Below are 14075 nucleotides of genomic sequence, written 5' to 3' on the forward strand. Positions count from 1 at the left end.
AATATATCCACATCATTTCCCTTCTCATGATGCCATCTATTTTCAGAAGTGCATTAGTCCCTCCTGCAGAAATGCACCCCCACAACATGATGCTGCCACCCCCATGCGTCACAGTTGGGATGGTGTTCTTCAGCTTGCAAGCTCCCCCTTTTTCTTCCAAACATAACAATGGTCATTATGGCAAAACAATTATATTTTTGTTTCATCAGACCAGGGGACATTTCTCCAAAAAGTATGATCTTTGGCCCCATGTGCATTTGAAAACTGTAGTCTGGCTTTTTTATGGTGGTTATGTCAATATAGGACTCGTTTTACTGTGGATATAGATACTTTTGTTTGTAGAGATGAACGTGGTACCTTCAGGTGTTTGGAAATTGCTCCTAAGGATGAACCAGACTTGTGGAGGTAACGGTTTTCTTCTGGGGAAAGAGAGGCGGACCAAAATGCAGCGTGGTTAGTTTTGTACATCTTTAATAAAGATGAAAGTACAACAATCTACAAAACAAGAAACGTGAAAAAAGCAAAACAGTCCTATCTGGTGCCACAAACACAAAGACAGGAACAATCACCCACAAGAGATCTAAAGAATATGGCTGCCTAAATATGGTTCCCAATCAGAGACAACGATAAACACCTGCCCATACCTGCTGAAAGATGAGGCTTTTTGTCAGTATTTGAAGGAGCAGATTGCCTTTTTCCTCGGAACTAACGACACGGGGGATGTTGACGACTCCACTCTTTGGGAATCTCTAAAGGCTGTGATTAGAGGTTACATTATTTCTTATACATCAGAGAGGAAGAAATGCGCCAATACTAGGCTGAGAGAAATTGAAAGAGAGGTAGGGGAACAGGAGAACTTTTTTACAACGAATTCCTCATCTACAGTCCTTGAGAAGATCAAAGTTAAAATATGATTACAATACCATCCTTTCAAAACGGGTGGGCTCTTTACTTGCTAGAACGCAACAAAGTTATTTTGAACTGGGTGACAAACCACAAATTATTAGCAAGACGGCTAAGGCATGTACAGGCATCTAGAGCTATTCACAAAATAAAAGACAAGACGGGTAAAATATTTACAGATCCGCAGGATATTAATAAATGCTTTGCGCAGTTTTACTCAGAGCTATACCAATCAAAATGTGATGCTACTGATCCACAAACTATGGAACGTTTTTTCGCTGAATGTGAACTTCCTAAACTAGACAGGGCAGCTGCTGCACTCAATGCAGGGATAACGTTTAGAGGAAATTAACACAGCGATAGCACAATTTCCAAACAGCAAGGCCGCTGGGCACGAGGGATATGTAATAGAATTCTATAAGAAGTACCGCGCCAGTCTATCTCCACTTATGTTGCGTATGTTTAAACACTCCAAAGAAAATGCCTAACTCCCGCAAACACTGTATGAGGCTACAATAGCACTGATCTTGAAAAAAGATGGAGATGTCGTCTTATCGCCCCGTGTCGTTACTCCCCATAGAAAACATATATTTCCGACATCTTACACCCTGACCAGACAGGTTTTATCCCGGGCCGACATATATACTACAATTTGAGACGCCTTTTCAACGTAATGTATCACGATCATAAGGTTGAGGCAGTGGTAATAGCTCTTGATGCAGAGAAGGCGTTTGATCGGATTGAGTGGAAGTATATGATGTCGGTTCTGGAGCACTTCGGGTTCAGAAAGGAATTTATTATTTGGATAAGAATTATTTATGCACACCCAATGGCATCCGTGGTAACCAATCAAGAAATGTCGCAGTCATTTCGCTTGTTCAAGGGGTGCCGACAGGGGTGCCCTATTTCGCCTGCTCTCTTCACTATAGCCATGGAACCCCTTGCTACTCGCATTCGGGCATATGCCGATATAGCTTCTGTTAAAATAAAGTACACACAGCACAAAATGTCCCTATATGCAGACGATGGTCTTTTGTTTTTGTCTTAAAACTTCTATTCCACCCTTAAACACATTTGGCTCCTTCTCTGGCTACAAGTGAGTTGATGCCAATATCACGGCCTGTGGATATGCAATTTCTGCAATCTACCCCGTTTAGAACAGTGATGGACATGTTCACAAGCCTTGACATTGTAGTGACAAGAGACCTTGATCAGCTATTGAAAGCGAATTGGGACATGAAAATATATCAGCTTAAACAAAATATAGATTTTTTGAAAATTCTGCGTATCTCCTTAGTTGGTCGTATAAACGCTATTCAAATGGTTGTCCTACCCAGGTTTCTTTACCTCTTCCAATGTCTACCCAATTTCATACCACAAAGCTATTTTAAGAAACTGGATTCAATAGTAACTCCATTTTTATGGGATAACAAGGCAGCCAGAATTTCAAAGAAGCATTTATGCAAGTACAAGATAGAGGGGGGCTTTGGCCTTCCTCACTTTAAACTGTATAATTGGGCTGCTAATCTGAACATTGTGTCTTTCTGGAGGGAAAGTTTACCTGCGATGAGACAGAAGGATATGTCTGCATGGTTTTTGATTGAGCAGGCCTCCTGTCAACGTTCCTCACTCCCTGCACTTGTTAATAGCCCATCATATGTAAAAAAATCCACTTATGACTCTAACCCAGTCATTTGTCATACGCTTAGGATCTGGAAACAGATTAGGCATTTCCTTAACATACCCACTGTATACATTGACAGCCCGATTTGCCTGAATCATGCTTTCCACCCCGCATTGGATGATGTGATGTTTTCACAGTGGAGGGAGAAGGGGCTCACAACAATTGGTAATCTATACATAGATGGTCAGTTAGCTTCATTTCAACAATTACAGGGAAAGTTCAACATGCCAACAACACATTTTTTCAGATACCTCCAAATCAGGAATTTCATAAGGACAAAAATCCCACAGTATGGCATGAAGACAAATAGTCCTAAATTAGATAGCTTGATCCTTGTCAAACCCCATTCAAAAGGGTCGGTCTCTAGACTGTATGATGTGCTACAGGCCCACATAGAGGTATCCACAGACACCATTAAAAGGGCTTGGGAAAAAGAACATGGGTCAGAAATCTCAGAGGACTGGGTAGAAGCTCTCAGGAATATAAACCACAGTTTAGTGAATGCCAGACACAACCTTGTACAGTTTAAGGTGATACACAGGTTACATTACTCAAAAGTGAAACTGCATAAAATATTCCCGGACACCTCACCACTGTGTGAGAGGTGCAAGCAGGATGAGGGGACGTTGACCCACTTATTCTGGACATGTCTCAAGTTACATGTTTACTGGGCTCTCATTTTTGATTACTTATCTAGAGCCTTTGATAGAGTTCTAGCCCCAGACCCATTGACCACTGTTTGGTACAGTTGATAGGAATAACCACGAAGGGAAAGCTGTCTCTCTTTGTACTCTATTAGGCAAAAGGCTCATATTGCAATTTTGGAAACTGGAGACTGTACTTACCTTTGAAATGTGATTACGAGATTTAGGGAATGTAATACATATGGAAAAGATTCGATACAATACCTCCAATAGAAGTTCAATGTTTTTCAAAATATGGCAGCCGATACTGGATAAATGGTCTAGTCCAACTTCATAACTGGGTTGACGATCTGCTGCTACTCTGTGCTGTACTCCACTCAATATTTATTTTCAGCTTAACTACACTGCTTGTAATGACTATATTGTCAGGGCCCGGTTACGAACCCGGGTCTCCGGAGTGAGAAACAGTCACTTAACCAACTGAGCCACGAATAGTTGGCAGAACCCAGAAGATGAGGCAGACACAGCAGTACTTGAGACGGTGTATTTAATGAAGTAAAAATAGAAGTTCTTCAGGAAAACATGTAACTCCACAACCTCAAAGGAATTCCACAAGAACAAAGGTAATCCTCCAAGACAAAAAGGTAAATCCACAAGGTGGAAGGTATAGCACAAAAAGCCCAAAAAAATACTCAAAAACAAACAAGAACAAAAAACAGAATTCCACAAGAGAGTCCACCGGGATCAACAAGAGTTCACAGAGAACTAGGGCTGGGTGCTAACATACAAACACAGAGCAAAGGACTGAGGAAAACAAAGGGTTTAAATACAATCAGGGGAAACGAGGCACAGGTGCAAATAATAATGGGGATCAAGGGAAAACAAAAGGTCAAAAGGCACAATGGCATCTAGTGACCAAAAACCGGAAAACCCTGGCCAAATCCTGACAGAATCCCCCCCCCTAGGAACGGCTCCTACCAGCTCTCTCAGGGTGGAGGGCCCTGAACTGACGAATGAGGTCAGGGTCCAGTATGTCTTTGGCAGGAACCCAGGAGCGCTCCTCGGGACCGTAGCCTTCCCAGTCCATCAGATACTGCCAGGACCGCTGCACCCGGTGGGAATCCAGTATCCGATGGACAGTATAAGCCGGCTGGCCTCCAATGACATGAGGCGGAAGGGGAGGTCTGTCTGCCGGGACAAGGGGAGAAAAAACAGGTTTTAATAAGGAAATGTGAAACGTGGGATTAATCTTAAGGGATCTGGGTAAGTGTAGGTGATAAGAAACTGGGTTAACTCGCCTGGCAACCTTAAAGGGACCGATGTATTTTTGTGACAGCTTGCGAGACTCCACCCGTAGTGGTAAGTCTCTTGTGGAGAGCCAGACTCTCTGGCCGGGGCACAGGGTAGGCCCGGGACGGCAACGTCTGTTGGCTTGTTGTTGGTACCTCTGTGGAACGCATAAGATTAAGACGGGTCTTCCTCCACATAAGCCGACAGCGTCTGACGAACTTCAAGGCTGAAGGCACTCTGACTTCTGCCTCCTGGTTCGGGAACAATGGAGGGGTATAGCCAAACTGACACTCATGCGGGGACATACCAGTGGAGGAGGAACGCAAGGTGTTGTGCGCGTATTCGGCCCAAACAATGAAGGACGACCATGTGGACGGGTTGTTACGAGTCATACATCGGAGGGTGGTTTCCAGCTCTTGATTCATCCTCTGTTTGGCCGTTGGACTCTGGATGGTACCCTGAAGATAGACTAGCAGAAGCCCCCATGAGTTGGCAGAAGGCCTTCCAAAACCTAGAGGCGAATTGGGGACCTCTGTCAGAAACCATATCTTGAGTAATGCCGAAGACTCGGAACACATGATTAATTACCAACTCAGCCGTTTCCTTGGCAGAAGGTAACTTAGTCAGAGGGACGAACCTGGCCGCCTTTAAAAACCTGTCGATTATGACTAGGATAGTAGTATTGCCATGGGATGGAGGAAGGCCAGTAATAAAGTCCAACGAGATATGGGGCCAGGGTCTGTGGGGAACAGGTAAAGAGTGAAGGAGTCCTTGCGGGCGGAGGTGAGAAGATTTGCCCTGGCAGCACACGGGGCAGGCATTTACGAAAGTGGCAACGTCTTCTCTTATGGTAGGCCACCAGAACTTACGCTGGATGAACTCCAAGGTGCGACCTACGCCCGGGTGACAGGTGAGGCTAGAGTGCCCCCACAGAAGGACCTGAGTCCTCACTGCCTTGGGGACAAACAACCGATTGGCAGGACCTCCTTTCGGGTCCGGTTCAATAGCTTGAGCTCGTCTCACGGTATCCTCAACTTGCCACGAGATCGGAGCCACGATCTTAGCAGCAGGAAGGACAGGCATGTCCGTGTCATCTCGAATGGCAGGAGCGTAGACTCGGGACAGGGCATCCGGTTTGAGATTCTTCGACCCGGGCCGATAGGTGAGGATAAACTGGAATCGATTGAAGAAAAAAGACCATCTAGCTTGTCTAGAGTTCAACCGCTTCGCCTGCTGGATATACTCCAGATTTTTGTGGTCCGTAAGCACTTGAAATGGGTGAGAAGCCCCCTCGAGCCATTGTCTCCATTCCTTCAATGCCTTCTTAACCGCTAGGAGTTCACGATCCCCCACATCGTAGTTCCTCTCAGCCGGGGTAAGCCGGTGTGAGAAGAAAGCGCACGGATGAAGCTTCTTGTCTTCACCCCTCTGAAAAAGGACAGCTCCAACACCAACCTCTGAGGCGTCTACCTCCACCACAAACGGTTCATCCGTAGTCGGTAGTATCAGGATGGGAGCAGAGAGGACGCGCTGCTTGAGTCCTTGGAAGGCAGTCTCAGCTTCTCTTCCCCACAAAAACATTGCATTGCCACCCTTGGTTAAAGCTGAGAGAGGGGCTGCCACCAAGCTGAAGTTCTTGATGAACTTGCGGTAAAAGTTAGTGAAGACCAGGAAACGCTGAACTTCCTTAACGGATTTGGGGGTGGGCCAATCCGCTACCGCCCCTACCTTCCTGGGGTCCATTTGGACTCGACCGGGTCCCACTACAAATCCCAGGAATTGTACTCGGGATGAATGGAATTCACATTTTTCCGGCTTAACGTACAGATGGCTGTCTAGGAGGCGTTTGAGTACTTGTCTGACATGCTTTGTGTGTTCTTGAAGAGAGCTCGAAAAGATGAGGATGTCATCCAAGTAAACGAACACAAATATGTTCAGCATATCCCTAAGCACATCATTTATGAGCGCTTGGAACACCGCTGGGGCGTTGGTCAGGCCGAAGGGCATCACCAAGTATTCATAGTGACCAGTAGGCGTGTTGAAAGCGGTCTTCCACTCGTCACCAGGTCTGATCCGCACAAGATGTTATGCGTTCCGCAGGTCAAGCTTAGTGAAAACAACTGCTTCCTGGAGCAGCTCGAAGGCTGTGGCCATAAGGGGTAGCGGGTAACGGTTACGGACGGTTATGGCATTGAGTCCCCGGTAGTCGATGCAAGGACGTAATCCACCGTCTTTCTTGGCCACAAAGAAAAACCCTGCTCCCGCCGGGGAGGTGGATGGACGCATGAGGCCTGCTTCCAGAGCGTCCTTGATGTAGGTATCCATAGCAGCTCGTTCGGGTGAAGATAGGGAAAAGATCCGACCCCTGGGGGGGAAAGTGCCCGGAAACAGTTCGATGGGGCAATCATAAGGTCTATGGGGTGGTAGCATGGTGGCCCTCTGTTTGCTAAATACCAGTTTGAGGTCATGGTAACACTCGGGAACTCAGATCAGGTCGATGGATTCTAAAGACTCGGGAGTAGAACTCGGGGAATTCGGGAAAATACGAGTAGCTTGGCACGTAAGACCCCACTGCTTTATAGTGCCCACAGACCAGTCGATGTGAGGGTTATGGCTGTGAAGCCAGGGGTATCCAAGGACGAGAGGGAACTCGGAACAGGAGATCAAATGAAAGTTCATCAATTCCTGGTGTTGTGAAACTGAAAGACGCAAGGAGGTAGTGACATGAGTGACAAGACCAGATCCCAAAGGGCTTCCATCCAATGTAGTAACCCTCATGGGGTCACTTAAAGGTTCAGAGGGAACGCCATTCTCCTTCGCCCAGACACCATCCATGAAGTTACCTGGGGGCTCCAGAGTCTACCAAGGCTTGAAGGTGAAGCTTGTGGTTGTCCCAGGAAAGGGTGACTGGAATGAGCAGACGGGAGTTCGACGGATGGGAGGAGGTTATGTTTCCCGTTACAGTTCCCCCCGGTCTGTACGGGACAGAGCGTTTCCCTGGAGCCCGGGACACGTGGTACGGAAATGGCCAGGTTTGCCGCAATATAGACAGCGTCGCTCCCTCATCCGGCGGTCTCTCTCAGCCCGGGAGATGCGTACAATCTGCATGGGTTCCGGTGGAGCCAGCGAGGATAAAGGTGGGGACTCGGAGCTGGGACTGATAGGGGCTAGAGGTCTACGGTTGAACTCTCTCTCTCTCTCTCAGACGCTGGTCAATGCGTGAGGCCAACTTGATCAGGGACTCGAGATTGTCCGGTGGTTCCCCGAGTGGCCAGTTCATCTTGGATAGTGTCGGAAAGGCCTTTCAGAAAGCACACCGTGAGCGCCTCGTTGTTCCAGCCACTCGCTGCTGCCACCATGCGGAACTGGATGGCATAGTCCGTCACGCTGCGCCGACCTTGGTGGAGAGTCAGGAGCTGTTTGGCTGAGTCAGGACCACTGCTTGGGCCTTGAAACACTCGTTTGAATTCCTCAGCAAAGGCAGAGTAGCTGGCACAGCAGGAACTATGGGCATCCCACACAGCAGTAGCCCAGGCCAGGGCTTTTTCAGACAGCAGGGTGATGATATATGCGATCTTAGACCAGTCGGTGGGGAACGACGAGGGTTGCAGCTCAAAGGAGAGAGAACATTGGGTGAGAAACCCTTTACAAGCACTTGGATCACCTGAGAACCGTTGGGGAGGTGGAAGACGAGGTTCAGCCAGAGGGTTAACTGCCATGGGTACGTGAATCTGAGGTACTGGGACAGGAACTGTTGCCGGGGTAAGTCGATCAGATATCTGCTTTATGGAAGTCAGCATCTCGGACAGAAGATGAGAATGTCTAGCCATTAAGGCCTCTTGCTGAACCAGGGCGGCTTCGTGGCGTTGGACAGTCTCCTGGTGGTGGGACAGCATGGCAACAAGGTCCTGGGAACTGGCTGCCTCTGGGTTCATTTTTGGCTCTGTGTTTCTGTCAGGACCCGGTTACGAACCCGGGTCTCCGGAGTGAGAAACAGTCACTTAACCAACTGAGCCACAAATAGTTGGCGGAACCCAGAAGATGAGGCAGACACAGCAGTACTTGAGACGGTGTATTTAATGAAGTAAAAAGTGAAGTCCTTCAGGAAAACATGTAACTCCACAACCTCAAAGAATTCCACAAGAACAAAAGGTAATCCTCCAAGACAAAAAGGTAAATCCATGGGACAAACATTTTTTTATTTGATTTGAATGAAAATGTACCTTTTCTCTCATCTCTAACTATCAGTAAGGTTGAAGGACAGGCTAGGTGGGCACAGCAACATCCAATCCTGTCATACATTACATCATTTGTTTATCCAACATTCTTTTTTTTTATTTCTGTGCTCTATTGTGTGTGCAGAGAGACTCTGTGGAGGGGAGTGGTTGTCAGCTATTCAGGGATAAATAGAGAGGCAGTGCTCAGAGTTTGTCAGAAGGCGGACCCGACAGGGTCACACACAGGACCAAGCAGGAGCAGGACCTCAGCATTTTACCCTTTATTACAAATGGAGGAACATGAAGATGTTCAATACTGTTTTCAGGAGAGAAACTCCTCTTGCAGAAAGGCTTTGCTATCGACATCTATCTACATAACACTGTACATCTTCTTCTCATTGATTTCAGCAGTTACAGTATTTTTGAACGTACTGGTGATTATCTCCATCTCCCACTTCAAGCAGCTCCACACTCCAACAAACCTGCTCATCCTCTCTCTGGCTGTGTCAGATCTCCTGGTGGGACTGATTGTGATACCAGTAACGACTGTAGCAATAATGGAACCATGCTGGGGATTTGGGGAACATTTCTGTGTGTTTCAATTCTACATCACTTATTTATGTACTTTTTTATCTCTGGGCAATTTGGTCTTGATATCTATAGACCGCTATGTTGCTGTGTGTGATCCCTTATTGTACCACTCTAAAATAACAATAACAAGAATTATATGTTGTATATCCATTACCTGGTGTTGTTGTATCATTTACCGTGCTGCTATTATAAGAAACTTTGTAAATGTACAGGTACCGAGTAGGTGTTTAACAGAATGTGTTATTTTAGAACGTTTAAATTGGGTTACGTTAATTGACATTGCAATTACAATGGTTGTCCCGTGCTCTGTTATTATAACACTTTATATGAAAATCTTTGTGGTGGCCAGATCACAGGCCAGAAAGGTATTTTCAAAAGAGGCTGTCAGTGTGTCTGGTGTTAAAACTATTCAGGCAAATAAGTCTGAGAGAAAAGCAACAAAGACTCTGTCTATTGTTGTTTTCAACTATTTAATTTGTTGGATTCCATTTCTTTTTGTTTTCTTTCTTTCTTTTTTAATTGAAGATTTTTTATTGTTTATCATCAGCTTTTTGCCACTTGTTAACTCCTTAATTAATCCAATCATTTATGCCTTATTTTATCCATGGTTCAAAATTACATTTAAACATTTTAACATTTTAACTCTGAAGTTAAGATTTTCATAGTTCAGTGTTGTCATCATAGATACATGCATTGATACAGAATTATTTGGCTGGATTGGATTGGAATGACTTAGGGAAAGCATGAAAAGGCATACAATTGTTTAATAAATGACATTGTAGTCATTTTTCGGTTGTATAGGCCAAATAGTCTGTTATTCAATGTTATTTAATGTGGACCCCAGCAAGATTAGCTGATGCATTTGCATTAGATAATGGGGATCCTATTAAATACCAACAGTACATTTTGAGGATGTCATATATACTGTATATTGTCTAGCATTACCCTCTAGTGGTACAATTGGGACACACCCCCTTCAACAGGTCCAGTAAAGTTGAAATGTACAATACTGCATGTTATCAGAAAATGTCCAGGTCTATCTAAATTGTGTATTTTGTAAGTAGTTAACAGTAAAATGTAAGAATATGCATTTATGTGTACCACTTCATAATGGGTTGTAATAAACCATTTGTAAGCTATTTAGGGTTTCTTCACCATCTATTATTAGGCCCGCATTTGTTAAATGTTACTCAGCTAGGTATTCTAACATGTATAAATAACTACTATATGCAATAATGATTAAACACAACAGCGCAGGAGACTGTAGCAGACACTTCAACCTCAATATACTGGTTAGGAACACTACTGTCACTGCACTCACTACCCCTACTCTCACTACAGAGGCAGAACAGCTCTCTCAGATGCTGTTTACTCTAAATGATTACAGAGTTTGTTTGGGTATCATACTAAAGAATTTATAATGGATTAGTAAAATAGTTTACTCGTTCATTTATCATTACTCCCATACTTGTTTTGGTAAGCTAGTTATTCACACATGAATAAACAACTTCTATAGTATTTAATAATGATTCATAAGATCATTCATAAGATGTTTAATACATGTGCGTATGAAACCCTTTACTAATCATTAGTAAAGTCATGTTGCAGTTCCTAATCTGAAGGGAGGATTATTCATATGTCCTTAATACTTTATAAATGTTTTGAGTAAGCAGTGTAATTTCTTACAAAAAGATGGACATGCAATTGGTAGACATTGTGTCACGCCTTGGTCATTGTATCTTGTGTTTGTGTTATATGTTTGGGTAGGCCAGGGTGTGACATGGGTTTATATGTTGTATTTCGTATTAGGGTTTGTATTAATTGGGAGTGTGTATTATTAGGGATGTGTCTAGTTAGGCTTGGCTGCCTGAGGCGATTCCTAATTGGAGTCAGCTGATTCTAGTTGTCTCGGATTGGGAACCGTATTTAGGTAGCTTGAGTGCGCGTTGTATTACGTGGGCGATTGTAACTGTCTTAGTGTTAGTCACCAGATAGGCTGTATTAGTTTCATTCGTTTGTTGTTTTCTTCTTCCGTTATTTCATGTACCGTATTAGCTTCATTAAAAGTCATGAGTAACCTACACGCTGCATTTCGGTCTGACTTTCTACAAACAACAGACGAAGATCATTACACATTGCAGCAGTACCTGTTGTTCCTTACGGTATTAAAATGACCTAGAACATATCAATGGTTAAACAATAAGCACACAACATGGAGGATGTTATTAAAATAAATATATTGAACTTTTTACTCCAGAACAATCACACTGTTGTAGTAATGTTGAAGGAAATCATGTTTTTTTTCTGAAAATGCTAACATTCGCTTTTGTTGGCAGTGACTTGTCTACAAAACCAAAGTGTGAATTGCAGTTACTAGAGCAGTTCATAGACTGCTTACAGGGTAAGGGAAACCAAAATTTAAATACCTCATTTCACTGAACATTACATGTAAAAGGGTTACTACCTACACTACAAGTCAAGTTGTCCAAAAACTTATCACTTCTTCAAATTTCAATTAGAACCTTTCAATCATGGTTCTTTATACCTTCAACTGTCTCTTCTTGAAAAACATGTTGAAATTTTCAATTCCTGTTACTAATACTTCAAATAGGAATATCCAATATATATATATATATTTTTTTACTCAATGTTTGTTTTGGAAATATCCAAACTCTACCAGGCAGTTGAGAAGTCATGAGGGTCATACCAGCAATGCCATATTAGAATGGCAATTTGCATAGCATTTTTACTCATCTCAACAATAAAAAAAATATATACTTTAAGTCTGCTTCAATGGCTTTGATACTGTAGGTAGGTAAGCATTACTAAATGAGGACAAATTACACATTTTAACAAATGATGTCAATTGCATATGTATTATATGTATGCATTTTCAGGTGATGTTGGTTTACAATTTATCCAGGTCCTTCGACCATGTTTCCTCCATTTTCAGAAAACTTTTTGAGATAATACATGACGAGGTGCATTCTTTATTACTATTATAGGTGTTATTTTATAGGCAACCTTAAGATTGGACATAATGATGGACTGTCGGGTCTCTTTAATAATTTGAGCTGTTCTTGCCATAATGTGGACTTGGTCTTTTACTAAGAACTGGTGCCATCTTCTGTATACCACCCCTACCTTGTCACAACACAATTGATTTATCACCTTTCAGGTAAGACCCAGATGACGACAATGTTGAAGTAACAACAGTTTATTAATCCAACAGGGACAGGCAAAAGACAGGTCAAGGGCAGGCAGGGGTCAGTAATCCAGATCAAATCAAATCAAATTGTATATGTCACATACACATGGTTAGCAGAAATTGATGCGAGTGTAGTTAAATGCTTGTGCTTCTAGTTCCGACCGTGCAGTAATATCTAACAAGTAATCTAACAATTTCACAACAACTACCTTATACAGACAAGTGTAAAGGAATGAATAAGAATATGTACATGTAAATATATGGATGAGTGATGGCCGTGCGGCATAGGCAAGATGAAGTAGATGGTATAGAGTACGGTATATGCGAATGAGTTGAGTAATGTAGGGTATATAAACCATTTTTTATGATTAAAGTGGAGATTTGATAGGTGGGGCATACAGGACGGCAGGCAGGCTCAGGGTCAGGGTAGGCAGAGGTCAGCAATCCAGATAGGTGGGGTGAAGGTACAGGATGGCAGGCAGGCTCAGGGTCAGGGTAGGCAGAGGTCAGCAATCCAGATAGGTGGGGTGAAGGTACAGGATGGCAGGCTCAGGGTCAGGGTAGGCAGAGGTCAGCAATCCAGATAGGTGGGGTGAAGGTACAGGATGGCAGGCTCAGGGTCAGGGTAGGCAGAGGTCAGCAATCCAGATAGGTGGGGTGAAGGTACAGGATGGCAGGCAGGCCCAGGGTCAGGGTAGGCAGAGGTCAGCAATCCAGATAGGTGGGGTGAAGGTACAGGATGGCAGGCAGGCCCAGGGTCAGGGTATGCAGAGGTCAGCAACAGGATGGCAGGATGGCAGGCCCAGGGTCAGGGTAGGCAGAGGTCAGCAATCCAGATAGGTGGGGTGAAGGTACAGGATGGCAGGCAGGCCCAGGGTCAGGGTATGCAGAGGTCAGCAATCCAGATAGGTGGGATGAAGGTACAGGATGGCAGGCTCAGGGTCAGGGTAGGCAGAGGTCAGCAATCCAGATAGGTGGGGTGAAGGTACAGGATGGCAGGCAGGCCCAGGGTCAGGGTAGGCAGAGGTCAGCAATCCAGATAGGTGGGGTGAAGGTACAGGATGGCAGGCAGGCTCAGGGTCAGGGTAGGCAGAGGTCAGAAATCCAGATAGGTGGGGTGAAGGTACAGGATGGCAGGCAGGCCCAGGGTCAGGGTAGGCAGAGGTCAGCAATCCAGATAGGTGGGGTGAAGGTACAGGATGGCAGGCAGGCTCAGGGTCAGGGTAGGCAGAGGTCAGCAATCCAGATAGGTGGGGCGAAGGTACAGGATGGCAGGCAGGCTCAGGGTCAGGGTAGGCAGAGGTCAGCAATCCAGATAGGTGGGGCGAAGGTACAGGATGGCAGGCAGGCTCAGGGTCAGGGTAGGCAGAGGTCAGCAATCCAGATAGGTGGGGTGAAGGTACAGGATGGCAGGCAGGCTCAGGGTCAGGGTAGGCAGAGGTCAGCAATCCAGATAGGTGGGGTGAAGGTACAGGATGGCAGGCAGGCCCAGGGTCAGGGTAGGCAGAGGTCAGCAATCCAGATAGGTGGGGTGAAGG

Source organism: Oncorhynchus gorbuscha, linkage group LG01 (genome assembly GCF_021184085.1).
Source record: "Oncorhynchus gorbuscha isolate QuinsamMale2020 ecotype Even-year linkage group LG01, OgorEven_v1.0, whole genome shotgun sequence".
NCBI lineage: Eukaryota > Metazoa > Chordata > Actinopteri > Salmoniformes > Salmonidae > Oncorhynchus > Oncorhynchus gorbuscha.